Source organism: Cupressus sempervirens, chromosome 8 (assembly GCF_028749045.1).
Source record: "Cupressus sempervirens isolate cs-2001-9-10 chromosome 8, ASM2874904v1, whole genome shotgun sequence".
In the NCBI taxonomy this organism is placed as follows: Eukaryota; Viridiplantae; Streptophyta; class Pinopsida; order Cupressales; family Cupressaceae; genus Cupressus; species Cupressus sempervirens.
In genome coordinates, this window is record NC_143125.1 from 353,292,618 (window position 1) to 353,307,586 (window position 14,969).

Sequence of the window (14,969 nt, forward strand, 5' to 3'; positions counted from 1 at the left end):
AGAAGAGGCTGCTCATAAAGACTCTAGGGACTAGGTGAACTAGGTGGACCAGGTGGAAAGCCAGAACAAGAACCAGGAAGGAATGGACAATCAAAAGGATAAAAAAGTTGCATAAAATTTGTAGGATCTAGATAAGGACAATCATTAGTCTATTTTTCTTTTGGTTTTTCTCATAGTTTTGTTGGGTATTGGCTTTTGCCTCTTGGCTGGGGGCCTTTTGTTGGTTTTGGCTTTTCATAGTACTTTCATGTTAGCTGGACTTTTAAAATTTCTATCTCTATGTTATAAAACTTTTGGGTTTCAAGATCCCTGTAAAACCTATTTTACTTAATCAAAAGCACTTAGAGTTTTCTTAGTTAAAGGAATTCAGTTTATAAAAGACGTGAAGAAACAAAATATTTTCTTTCTTTTGATTCCTAGGAAAATAGAGAAGAATGATGAACTTAAGCATGCACCTGAGACTAGATCTTTGTTGACATAATCTAAAGACATAATTTTAGATAATACACCTAATGGTTTACCTCTTGTAAGAAGTATTAGTCACTGTATGGATTTAATACCTAGAGATAGATTTTCTAACAAAGAACCACATAGGTTAACACTTGCAAAAAATGAAGAATTAAATAGGCAAGTGCAAGAGTTTCTTGAGAAAGGTTTGCTTAGGGAAAGTTTGATTCCTTGTGCAATACCTACAATATTGGCACCTAAGAAGAATATAGAGTCAAGAATGTGTGCTTATTCCAAAGCTATAAATAAAATAATAGTAAAATATAAGTTTTCTTTTCTTAGGATGGATGATATTATGGGTTGTTTGAGTGGAGAAAAATACTTTACCAAGATTTATTTGAAAAGTGGTTATAATCATATCAGAATCAGAGAAGGGGATGAATAGAAGATTTCTTTTAAGACTAATAAAGGTTTGTATGAGTGGTTGGTTATGCCTTTTGGTTTAACTAATGCAACTATCCCTTTCATGAGATTATAAATGAGGTATTAAAGAATTTATTGGGAATATTTGTGATTGTTTATCTTGATGAATACTATTATTTAGTAAGATCAAAGAAGAACATGTAATGCATATCAAAAAAGTGTTGCAGAGGCTAAAAGAAGAAAAGTTGTTGATAAACCTGAAGAAATGTTCTTTCACAAGGAAGAGATTTTGTATCTTAGTTTTGTAATCTCTATTGATGGACTTATGATGGATCCTAAAAAGGTAAAAGGTATTCTTGAATGACCTACACCTGAGAATTTTGGAGAAGTTAGAATATTTCATGAATTGACAAGTTTCGATAGGAAATTAATCAAAATTTTTAGTTTAGTATGCAATATTATGACATAAATAGTTAGAGGGTATGAAAATGAATTCAAATTGACACATGGTGAAAACAAGATCTTTGAAACATTGAAACAAAAGGTAGCATTATTTTCCATTTTTTCTTTACCTAATTTTACTAAAGTTTTTTCAAGTTGATTGTGATGCTAGTGGGAATGCAATTGAAGCTATTTTGAGTGAAGAAGGCAAGCATGTAGCTTTCTATAGTGAAAATTTGAATAATGAAAAGAAGAAATATTTAGTCTATGATCAATAATTCTATGCAATTGTTCAAGCTTTGAAGAAGTGGAGAAATTACTTGATGCCTAAGGAATTGTGTTGTACACTGACCATAAAGTCATACAATAATTTGATAGTTAGAAAAAATTGAGTTAGAAACACATGAAATGGGTAGAGTACATGTAAAATTTTAATTTTGTATTGAAACATAGAAGAAGACAATCAAATAAGGTGCATATGCCTTGAGCAAAAGGAGAAGCTTGTCGACAGAGATGATCGTTGAAGTAATCAAATTGATGATTTAAATAATTTGAATGAAACTGATCTTGATTTTTTAGAACCTTGGAAGGCTTGTTAGAATCACATACTAGATGATAAGAACAAGTGGGTTGACTATTTAATTCATGAAGATATGTTTTTCAAAGCAATTCAGTTGTGTATACGAAGAGGATCTATGAGAGATAACACCATTAAGGATAAACATAGTGGGGGACTTTGATGCAGTAGGTTTTAGGTGCTCTTTTCTCAAATCCACCATGAATTTTTTAGGGATAAGTCAATCATCCTAAGAATATTAATCTAGGACCTCTCTAAGATTCCTATCTAGATTCCTCCTCTTTCAGAGACAAGAATCTGTGCATTTCAACCCTTATCTCAAACCTATTCCTAGGTTTTCCAAGGTATCCTTGTACCTTGCTTGCACCCCCACACCTCTAATATAGGAAATTTTCATCCTACAAGGTTTTAAACACCTCCAAATATCCTTCTATGAAATTATTTGTTCATTTCCCCAATTGGGTTTCACCATTTACCTATGCTTTCCAAGCAATCAACCATTTAGGCCTAGTAGACCTAGTAGAATATGACCTCCTAACATCGAGAGTGAAGAATTACAAAAATTAGGTCTAAGAAAGGTACCAAATATATTTTATATTTGGATATCTCTTTGGATTTACTACAAGATTATGAATTTTCACATCTCGGTTCTGTATAGAAGTGGCTCAACCCCAAAACCCTCCTTCTTAGGCTTAAATATAGGGTTAATTCTTTCTCCACTTAGTTTGACAATGAAAATTCTTCATAGAAACCCAAAATTATGTTCAAGGCTTCCTAATAGACTTATTATGTTCCTTTAAGGTGCCAAACCCTGTACTTCAACTTACAAGGTTTCCTTATCCATCCTTTTCCTTCTCTAAATGGTTCAACAATCTAATTGATCAGCCAAAAATCACCATTTTTTCATCACAACTATGGAAGGAAGGTTGGAGATTCTTGATATAGACATATTAAACCCATCCTTGTCCATCCATGAAGCCATCATCAGGAAAAGGTTGTGAATTGCTAGGAATCCATTGAATGACTTAAAACCCTTACTTGCCTAGAACTTGTAAAATGGAGAAAATGGATTCAAACAAAACAACTACACTATGGTACTAAATCAAGTTAACAATATGAACATGTGAGAGAAATGCAATAATTGGATTCAATCAATTCATCAAAAAAAACCAAATATTTACATGGAAATGTACATATCAACACTCTAGAAAACACAAGAAATTACTCCAAAACTCACCTTCTTGATTATAACCCAAAAATATGGTGATCTCCAACATCTATACACTCTTCCAATTTTTTTGGTTGGTGCTTAACCAAATTTCTTACCTATTTGGGCATTCTTCTCATGCTTTTTTTGTTTTGCAAGAATTGCTAAATTTGCAAAAGTTGCAAAGTTGCAATTGTGCATCTTTTGAGAAACTTTTTGCACTCTTGTGCATCCAGACTCCTAATGTGCATGAAATGATCCCAAATTATACCTATGGACTGAAGATGACAAAAAATGGTCAAAATTGTCCTTGGGTCAAACTTTGACTGAGCATTTGCTATGTTTGACCAATCAAGACTATCCTAGGAAAATAAGTCCTAGATGGTCTTTAGGTCCTCAAAAGAGTCCACCAACCTAATGCACTTTACTTATAGCTTCTCCAAGCTCAACCTATCTAGGTTTTTTTCCCTATGATTTTATTACAAACCAAAATTTCCAATTCCCTACTTTGACCCCTTACCTATCTTGTGCTCATACACCATGCTCCTAGGGTAAAAAATAACTCATGTTTCATGAGTTGTCAAATCTGTAATAGTCTTTCCATGCTTGATGATGTCCAACTCACTCATCCAAGTGGCTTTGGCTTCAGAAAAACCTTCCCATGTAACTAACTATTCCTTGTAGACTCCTTTTCTAGTCTTCTTTAACACCTTAGTGTTCAATATCTTCTCAAGTTGCACTGGTTGAGGAGTGGGTAGATCAACAGCCAAATCAACTAGAAGTGTTTGTTCTTCTTTGTTATCAATATCTGGATGTATTCCTTTGTATGCATACAGATCACACACAATGAATATAGGGGAGATACCTAAATTAGGTGGTAGTTGCAACTCATAGGCATTTGTGCCATACTTGTGTAATACCTTGAGTGGTCCTATCTTCTTGATAAGTACCTTAGTTGGTTGACCCTTAGGTAACCTTTCTTTTATGAGATAAGCCATGACCAAATCTCCTACTTTGAACTTGACTTCTCTTCCTGATTTGTATTCTCTTCCTTTGTACTTGTTAGTACTCCTTCGAAGAACTTGCTTTACCTGATCATGTATGTCCTTTATATGGTCTACAAAGTTTTCTCCCAAAGCAATCCTCTTTGATGATAGGAATAAACTATCTCAAAAGGGCTTCTACCAGTGCTCCTATTCACTGAGTCATTATAGGCATATTCTACTTGCCCAAGGATCAGATCCCAAACTTGCCCATGCTACTTGGTAAGTGTCCTCAACAAATTTCCAAGTGACTAGTTCACTACCTCATTTTGAAAAGTTGATTATAGATGGTAGGTTGGAGAAAATGCAAGGTTGGTTCCAAACTTCTTACACAATGTTCTCTAGAAGTGGCCAACAAACCTTGAATCCCTATCACTCATAATACTCAATGAAAAACCATGAATTTTGATAATTTATTTGTAGAATAGTCTTGTAATGTAGGAAGCATCATTGGTGCTCTTACATGGAATGAAATGAGTCATTTTACTAAACCTATCCACTACAACATACACACTATCATATTCCCTTATAGTTTTAGGTAGTCCTAATACAAAGTCCATACTAAGGCACTCCCAGGGCCTAGATGGTATGGTGAGAGGTTGATAGAGCACATCATTAGATGATGTTACTTTCCCCCTTTTAAAAATCCCACACTATTTCACAAAGCGTCTAATATCTTGATACATTTTATGCCAAAAGTAGGCCCTATTTACTTGTTCCAATGTCTTGTCATATCCAAAGTGTCCTCCTAGACTACCTTGGCACTTTTCCTTGATGATGTTGGCCCTTATAGACCCTTGAGGTATGCATAATTGTGATCCCTTGAATAGTAATCCATCATGCAATAAATAGTCAACATAATCTATATGGAAGGCATTGGAAAAATTAGAGAAAACCTTGTAAGCCTCTGCAAAATCTTTGTCAACAACATATTGTTCCTTCAATGCTTCTAAGCCCACACTCTATAGTTGGACTTCTTGAATTTCCAATACTCTCCTACTTAAGGTATCAGCTACCTTGTTTAAGGTGACCTTATGTTTTATCCTGAAAGTATAGGTTTGTAAGTACTCAACCCATTTAAGATGTTTTTGGTTCAATTTATCTTGCCTATTGAGAAAACTTAAAGCATGGTTATTAGTATAGACTATGAACTCTTTTGGAAGGAGATAATCTCTCTATTTATTTAGTGCTTGTACCATAGCATACAAATCTAGGTCATATGTAGAATACATTTGTTTGACCTCATTAAGCTTCTTTGAAAATAATGGAAGAGGATGGCCTTGTTGGCTCAACACTACTCCTATGGCCAAATTGCTAGCATCACACTCAACTATAAATGTTTTATGGAAATAAGGTAATCTAAGATTAGGTAAGTCAAATACCTTCTTCTTCAAATACTCAAAGCTTTCATCTACCTTAGATGTCCATGCAAACTAAAATTTCACTCCTTCTTTGATGGTGTTCAGTGTAGGTGCCATAATATGACTGAATTTTCTAATGAACTTCCTATAGAATGATGCCAAGCCATGAAAGCTTTTGACATCTCCAACTAACTTAGGTGTAGGCCAACTCAAAATTTTCTTCAACCTTGGACATATCAATATTCAAACAACCTTGTGGTACTAAAAAACCAAGATAAATCAATTCAATTTTTGTGAACTCACATTTTTCCAAGTTGATCATCAACTTTTATTGGTGTTATTTTTTCAAGACCATGTCCAAATGCTTCAAATACTCCTCCTTGGACTTGCTAAAGATCAGGATGTCATCAAGGTAAATAGTTACAAATTTTCCAATAAACTCTACCAATACCTCATTAATTAACCTCATAAAGGTGCTAGGTGCATTGGTCAATCCAAATGGCATTAAAAACCATTCATACAAACCCTTATTGGTCTTAAAGGTTGTCTTCCATTCATCTCTAAGCCTAATCCTTATTTGATGATAATCTAACTTCAAGTCAATCTTTGAAAAAGAACATGCTCCACCCAATTAATTTATCAAATCCTCTATCCTTGGCATGAGAAACCTATATATTATAGTAATTTTGTTGATGGCTCTTGGATCAATGCACATCCTCCACTTTCCATCCTTTTTAGGGGCTAATAATGTGGGCACAACAAAGGGGCTTACAACTTTCCTGATTAACCCTTTGTCTACCAGTTCTTGCACTTGCTTCCCTATTTCTATATTTTGAGTAGGAATCATCTTGTATGCTACTTTTAAGGTAGGGTAGACCATGGTATTAGGTCTATTTGATGACTTATGTCCCTCATAGGTGGCAAACTATCTAGGGTTTTGTTGAGCACTATGTCTTGGTACTAGTCCAATAGCTTCTGCACTTCTTTAGGTAATTCAATGACTTTCTCTTTCTTAGGATCTTCCTTTGGTTTTAGGACTATGGTAAACCATTCTTGGATTGGTTCAGTCTTAAGGACTTCAAGGAATTCTTTCCCAATCAATAGCATAGTACTAGAACCTATGGCCTTCTCATCTACCACATCAGGTAATGGATCCATCTGAAACTTTTTGCCTAGTTTGGTAATGACATAAGAATTCTTTTCCCCATCATGTATTGTTTTGACATCATATTTCCACAGGTGTCCTAGAAGAATATGAAAAGAATCCATAGGTAATATATCACAAGGGACCTTGTACTTATAGTCTCCAATTTTAAATTCAACATAGGCTTTCTCATGTACTAACACTTGTTGACCCTTATTAAGCCAAGATACCTTATAAGGCATAGCATGAGGTAATCTTTTCAAACTAAGTTTTTCTACTATTTCAAGTGACACAATATTTTTAGTGGAACTAGATTCTAATATGACTTTATATACATTGCCATGAGATTTGCATGTAGTTCTGAATAAGGTCTTTTTTTGTGGTGGTTCTTGGAGTCGGGGAACTTTCAAAAATGTCCTCCTTAGCATTAGGATTTCTCCTTCTTGTACTGGTCCAAAGTTTCCCATAGGTGAGGTAACACTATTGGCCTCATCTTCTTTCACAAAAGAAATCCTCCTTTCCATGGTTTGTGAAGAGTTCCTTTTAGGACATTTTCCCATAGTGTGTCTTATTGGACCACAATGATAACATTTCCCAGTGAATGTAGTAGTTCCTCCTCTTCCATATCAATTGAATCCACCTCTTGAAGGGCTTCTACCCCTAGAGTTACCCCTACTACTTCTCAAACTACTTTCTTTGCTTCCCTTAGGTGCCACATTCTCCTTGTTGACACTATTAAACTGTCCTCTGCCAAAGTATCCTCTTCCTTTAAATCTCCTCTGGTTCTTGCCCCTTGCAATTTTCTCCCCATTCCTCTTCAAAATTTTCTCTTCTCCCAGAGCCAATTGAAAAAATTTGTTTACTAATTTAGTGGCCATGATAGTAATTTCATCTTGAATGTTAGTCCTTAAGCCATTCAATATCTGGCAAACTTCTCAAGTTCACTTTCTTGCTTCTTAGATCTTAGACTAATCTTGTGGAATTCCTCAGTGTATCCACTCACATCAAGGTCTTTTTGGTTGAAAGTTTGCAATTTTTTGTACATCTATACCCTATAATCACTAGGAAGAAATTGTGCTTTAGTTTTGATCACCATTCTTTCCCAAGAATTGATCTTCTTCTTGCATCACATTCCACCATATTAGGGCTTCTCCCTTCAATCTTACCTTGGCAATAATAATCCTCTTGTCTTCATCCACTTCCTTAAGATCAAAGTGGCTATTCAATGCATCAATCCAATCCAATAGGTCTTCACCATTCAAACTTCCAAAGTAAGTAGGTATACCATCAAAATGATCTCTATTTAGGGACTTTAGGGCATCTATGAGCATCTTGTGTTCCTTATCAACTTGAGCTACTGCAGGGGTGATAGAAGTACCTTCTTCTCCTTCTTGTTCTTCCTCTTCATCTCTATCAGTTAGGTCAACCCATTCAGTGAGTTTACCCTTTTCTTTGCCTTTAGTTTGATCACTCCTTATTTCTTATTTTTGAGTGTCCAACATTTCTTGGACTATCTTCTTGACATCATCCATGTTCAAGGCCTTTTGAGGCATGATTTCTACCTCTATTTCTCCTAGAAACGTTGACTCTTCTATGTCTAACATACACTTTACTGGTTTCAAGTTCTGATACCACTATGATGCAATAGGTTTTAGGTGCTATTTTCTCCACTCCACCATGGAGTTGTTAGGGTTAAGTCAATCCTCCTAGGATTTTTAGGCTAGGACCTCTCCAAGATTCATACCTAGATTCCTCCTCTCCTAGAGACAAGAATCTTTGCACTTCAACCCTTATCTCAAACCTATTCCTAGGTCTTCCAAGGTATCCTAATACCTTGCTTGCACCCCCACACCTTTGCTATACGATCTTTTCAACCTACAAGTTGTACAACACCTCCTAATATCCTTCTATGAAGTTATTTATTCATTCCCCCAATTGAGTTTCACCATTTGCCTATGCTTTCCAAGCAATCAACCTTTTAGGCCTAGTAGATCTAATAGAATTAGGCCTCCTAACATTAAGAGTGCATAATTACTCAAATTAGGTCTTAGTAAGGTACCAAATAAATTTTATATTTGGATACCCTTTTTGATTTGCTACAAGATTATGAATTTTCTCATCTAGGTTCTGTACTGAATTGGCCCAACCCCAAAACCCTCATTCTTTCACTTAAATATAGGGTTAATTCTTTGTCCACTTAGTTTGATGGTGAAAACTCTTCATAGAAACCCCAAACTAGGCTCAACTAGTTTGATGGTGAAAAATCCTCATAGAAACCCCAAACTAGGCTCAAACCTTCCTAATAGACTTAAATTGTTCCTTTAAGGTTCCAAACCCTATACGTCAACTTACAAGGTTGCCCTATCCATCCTTTTCCTTCTCTAAATGACTCAACAATCCAATTGATCAGCCACCAATCACCATTTTGGCACCACAACCATGGAAGGAAGGTTTTATATTCTTGATATAGACACATTACACCCATCCCTATCCATCCATGTAGCCATCATTAGGTAGAGGCCATGAATTTCTAGTAATCCATTGAATGACTTCAAACCCTCACTTGCCTAGAACTTGCAAAATGAAGAAAATGGATTAAAACAACACAAATAAACTACTGTACTGAATCAAATGAACAAAATGAACATGTGAGGGAAATAAAATACCTATATTTAATCACTTCATCACAAAAACAAAAAAAATTTACTCAGAATTGTACGAACCAACACTCTAGAAAACACAAGAAACTGCTCCAAAACTTGTCTTCTTGATTCCAACCCAAAAATATGGTGATCTCCAACATATATATGGTCTTCCAAGTTTTTTTGTTGGTTCTCAACCAAATTTCTTACCTAGTTGGGTGTTCTTGTCATGTTTTTTTTGTTTTGCAAGAATTGCTAAATTTGCAAAAGTCGCAAAGTTGCAAATGTGCAACTTTTGAGCAACTTTTGCACTCTTATTCATTTTGAATCCTAATGTGCATGAAATGATCCAAAATCATTCCTATGGACTAAATATGACCAAAAATGGTCAAAATTGTCCTTAGGTAAAACTTTGACCAAGTGTCAAGACTGTGTTTGATCAATCAAGACTATCTTAGCCAAACAAGTCCTAGATGGTCTTTAGGTCCTCAAAAGAGTCCACCAACCTAACACACTTCAATTATAGCTTCCCTAGGCTTAACCTATCTAGGTTTATTTCTCTATGAGTTTATTACAAACCAAAATTGCCAATTCCCTACTTTAACCCCTTACTTACCTTGTGCTCTTGAACTAGGCTTGCAGGATAATTTGAGATTGATAAGACAATGAAGTTGAATCCTTAACTATACTTTTGGACATAGATGCATAAGGATGTTAAAAAATTGGTGAAAAATTGCATAATTTTTCAGGTGGATAAGGGAACTAGTCAGCATGTGGGCTTGTATACACCTTTACCTGTTCCTAATAAACCTTGGGAAGATATTAGTATGGATTTTTTTCTTGGATTGCCTATAACTTAGAGGGTAATGACTCTATTTTTGTGGTTGTTGATCATTTTTCAAAAAATGACACATTTCATACCATGTAAGAAGACATTAGGTGCCATACATACAATAAATCTATTTCTCAAAGGAATTATGAGATTACATGGATTACAAAAAATTATTGTTTCAGACATAGATATTAAGTCTAATGGCTATCTTTTGACAACCCTTTCGAAGAAGTTGAACGCTGAGCTTAAGTTTAGTTCTAAATTTAATCCACAAATAGATGGACAAACTGAAGTTGTTAAAAAAAGTTTGGGCAACTTGTTAAGATATTTGATTAGAGATAGGCCTACTAATTGGGAATTGATTTTGGCACAAGAATAGTTTTCATATAAAAATTTAGTGAGAAGAAGTACTAAGAAGACACCTTTTGAGATAATAAATGACATAAACCCTAGATACACTACCAAGTTGAGAAACTTGAATACTAAAGTAATGAACAATGTTGAAGTTGAGGAATTTATGGAATTCAAGAAGAGTTTGCATGAGGAATTAAAAGGTAATCTAGAAAATAGTAATCAGGGATATTAAGAAAGGGAAGATAAGAAGAGAAGACAGAAAAATTTTGAGGTTGGAGATGAAGTAATGATACATCTAAAGAATAACATATTTCCAATTGGTACATATAGTAAGTTGAAGATGAGGAACTTTGAGCCTTGGAAGATCTTGAGGAAATGTGATAGTGGAAATGCTTTTGAAGAAGAGTGATCAAGGACATGGATATTTCACCTATATTCAAAATTTCAAAAATTAATAAGTATTTTTAATTTGATGAAAAGACACCTGATAATCCTAATTATCCCAAGAAGAAGATAGAGGGAATTGAATGAATCTTGGCTACCAGAGTAAGAAAGAACACTACAACAAAGACTAGAAGGAATATTTAGTTTAGTGGCATAACAAACTAGCTGAAGATAGTTCATAAATATCATAAGATGAGTTGGATCTTTATAATTTTAATCAAAATATTAGGGCTTCCTAATGTAGACATAAATCTTTACTTACCCTAGGTGTATGATGTAGGAGCATCTTGGGTTTTGGATAAATCTTGCATCAACCAAAAATATTTCTTTCATTTTATATTTTAGTCTCTTGTTCCAGGGATAGCCCTTGTTGTTTATGTTCTTTCTTTCCATGTAGTTGGTTACTTGATGTAGACACATCATAGATCCTTTCCATTTATTCAAAAAACTTAATTCCATCTTGTTGAAGAGTTTTCCTACTTCCTTGCTCAAGGTATGTTCTTTCTTTTCATATTGAGTAACGTGTGGTAATTGACTTCTATGAGGTTCTTGTGATTTCACATCTTTTTGTGGCCTTGGGGAGATCTTCTTGGATCATGTGTGGACCTATCTTTGTGTACACAAATGTTATTTTTCTTAGTTGTGTGGTCACTGATTTTACATTTGGGGAAGGACCTATATTTTTTAGTAAATGTCTCTATCAAGATGACTCTTGGTCTTGATGGCTATAAATCTAGAATGAAAGAAGGAAATAATAAGATATTTAGAAGAAAAATAAAAGGAATTTGAGTCTAAAATCACAAGCTTCTAATATCATTCATTGTGATTCAGTTGTTTATGGGTGAAACTAGGTAGGCCTTATGCTTGAAACATTGTAATCAATTGTCTTAATATATCTACATAAGAATAAAGAAATCATGTTTGTTCATCCATATTTGTGTTGGATTCTATTTTTAACTCTTGTAGGTTGTTAAGAGATTGGTACTTTTGGCTTCTATTTCCTACAAACCTTACGTAAATTAAGGATTGCCAAAGATGCCAGATAAAATCTTGAGATAGAGAAAAGAGAAGCCAAAGATATAATTACTAGTAAGGATATACTCCTAGAAAGGCAAATGTAATGTACCCTTCTTCATGCTAGACCTATTGGGTGCCTAGTTGGTCTATCTTTCCATATGGATAGACTAATGACATTTTTTTTAGGATGCTAGCTAGTCACATAAGTCCTTTGGTTTTAGTAGATGAGATATTTAAGTGGGAAATTCTAAGGTTAAAGTCACATTGCTTTATTAAGTTGATTTATAAAGTACTTTATTATTTAAAGTCACTTTATGATAAAATGACTTAAGTGACTAAAAGATAAAATAGTCTTTTATCCCATGTTTCTAAGTTCTATGCATCTCCCCTCACTTAGAGGTTATATAAGAAAGTAGTTGCATTGGGATCGACATCATGAATATATGTTATTTTACAAAATCCTAAAAGTTGCTTAAATGTGACTTGATATTTCCTAAGGAAAAAATCCCTTAAGGAAAATAGTGAGGCTGGACGCAAACCTGACACTCACATTGCACTTTTAGAACCAAGAGTTGAGTTGATACATTGATTTTAGGAGGTTATAACTCCATGGAAAAAAGGAAGAAAGGTGATTGAAGTTAGTATAGTCTATTAACACACATAGGTCATTGTTTGGTAATTGGAGCTTGGATGACATACAAGTGTGCAGTCATTCCATAGCCATAGCTAAGAAAGGAGAGGCAAAGTGGGCTTGGAGACTTACAGATTGAACTTACTAGAAGTCAGGTCACCTACAACAAGGCATGTTATAGTCAACAACCATATACCATATCCTGTAGGGGGTATAATAGTTAGCAGGGTTATTAGATATTGGATTGAACACAACAGCTACACCTTCATCACAGAGAGATCACAGGCCCAGGTGTCACACTAAGTCTAAATGTAGTAGATAGGATGAATGTAGAGTATTTGGGTGTTGGTAATTCCAGAGTTGAGATCATTGGAGGCATGCCGTAAACAACAATACAAATTTCCAACTATATGCAATTTGACAAGGTTCTAATTATTACTCATTATGTTTGTAAGCTTGTGTTAGTAATACAAACATAAGTAGTATGTTGGAAATTCATTCAATAGTTATTCCTCTATGATTCAAGATTATTAGAATATTGCATAAAGTTTGTTGTAGTGGAGAATAATATACTTTCAGAACTATAATTTCTTGAATTTTCATATTGTTTGCACATTCCTTCGGTCTTGTTACTATATTCTTGTGAGTCAGATTTCTTACAATAGTATCCAAACTTAAGACCTGGGTTACATGCAAACTGTTTGAAAACATACTTCTAGCCCAAACTTGATTTCTTTGATTAGAACAAGTAGGGATTATTACAACAACAAAAAGAGCTTCATGCAAGAAATATTTTTATATAAAGAACTAGTGAAAGAAATCAACAATTGAAAGCATAAAACCTGAGGGTAAAACAAGAGAATGAAGACTTGAGGAATAATCAAAAATTAAAAAAGAAGTCAATAGAAGACTTACATAGTTTGAAAAAAGGATGCGGGAACTTGGTGAACAATTGAAAAATTAGTGGAAACAAGATAACACTATCGACGTAGAGCATATCGGTAACAACACAATGGAGAAAGGAGAATCCTCAAAATCTAGATAATAGACATCCAAAGAGTCAAGTGATGCACAAGGTAAGATATTCAATAAACCTACTTGTTAAAATTGTGGAAAATATGAGCATACTACAAATGTGTGTAGAAGTAAACAAGTTAGAAGTGCAACATTAAATGGTTTTGTTATAATTGCATCAAATTTGGCCACAAATTGTATGAATATAGAATTGATACTAAGAGTGAAACATTTGAGAGAAATTTTTATGGATATTGTTATAAATAAAATCACTATGGACATAAAACTTAAGATTGTAGAAACCACATACCAAAAATTGAAAAATTAATATACTATCAAAACAAGGAAGATAATGATCTCATCAAATGTTATCAATGTGAAAAATTTGGACATCTAACTACTGAGTGCAGGAAAGGAACTCACCAACCCTGGAGATCACTTGGACTACCATGCTACATATGTTCAAAGTTTGGACATTCTACCTAAAACTACAAATATTGGTTTTCCACCAATAATGATCAATATGTGAAAGGAAAAATAATTGTGAATCAAGAACAATTCAAAGAAGAAATGAGGAAAATATAAAAAAAGAAGGAAGATGATACAACATCAATGGAGAACCTTGTGTCATATGGCATAGGGAACTCATCTAAAAACTAAGCAAGTGAGTAGCTTCTTAGGGGCATAGATTTACATTGAGTTTTTAGATAAATTTCCTTAAGATGAGTTTGGAATAGAAAATATCTAAGAGTATGTAAAGATGCAATAATGACTAGGACTTAAAAATAGTCGATGGAAAGTTTAAAGCTTAAATATGGAACCACTATCGATATGGAAGTTATTGTTGGCCAACAATAAATGATTTGGTATAGTAGTCATTAGACACTTTACCACTACATATAAAGACACCTATCAAAAGAAAATACATCAAGAAAGACAATTGAGGAAGGATAATATTACTGCATATTATGCATATTTATTCGACAAAAGGATTAGTTGTACTAATTGAGCTATGAACCCTAGCTACACAAAATATTTGGACAAGTGAATGGAACACAAAAAAGAACATCATGGAAAGAAGTGTGTTAATTAAAAGATTAGAGGAGGATGAACTTGAATATCAACTATGCTCTCTTAAATCTACTGATGTAAATGGATATGGAGCATTATTAGGAATACCAAGCAGAGTAATGTTAACTAAAGATGTGAGATCATTCATCTAGAGAAAGAAATTTGAAATTGGTAATGAAGAAATAGGTCCAACATATAAAGAGCTATACAAGGGAGAAGGAATACCGAGGGATGAGTTTTGACATTTGGACATAAAAAGATTGGAAAATATTGTGCATATGCCAAAGAACTTTAAAGAGTACTAAATGTGTATTAAGAAGG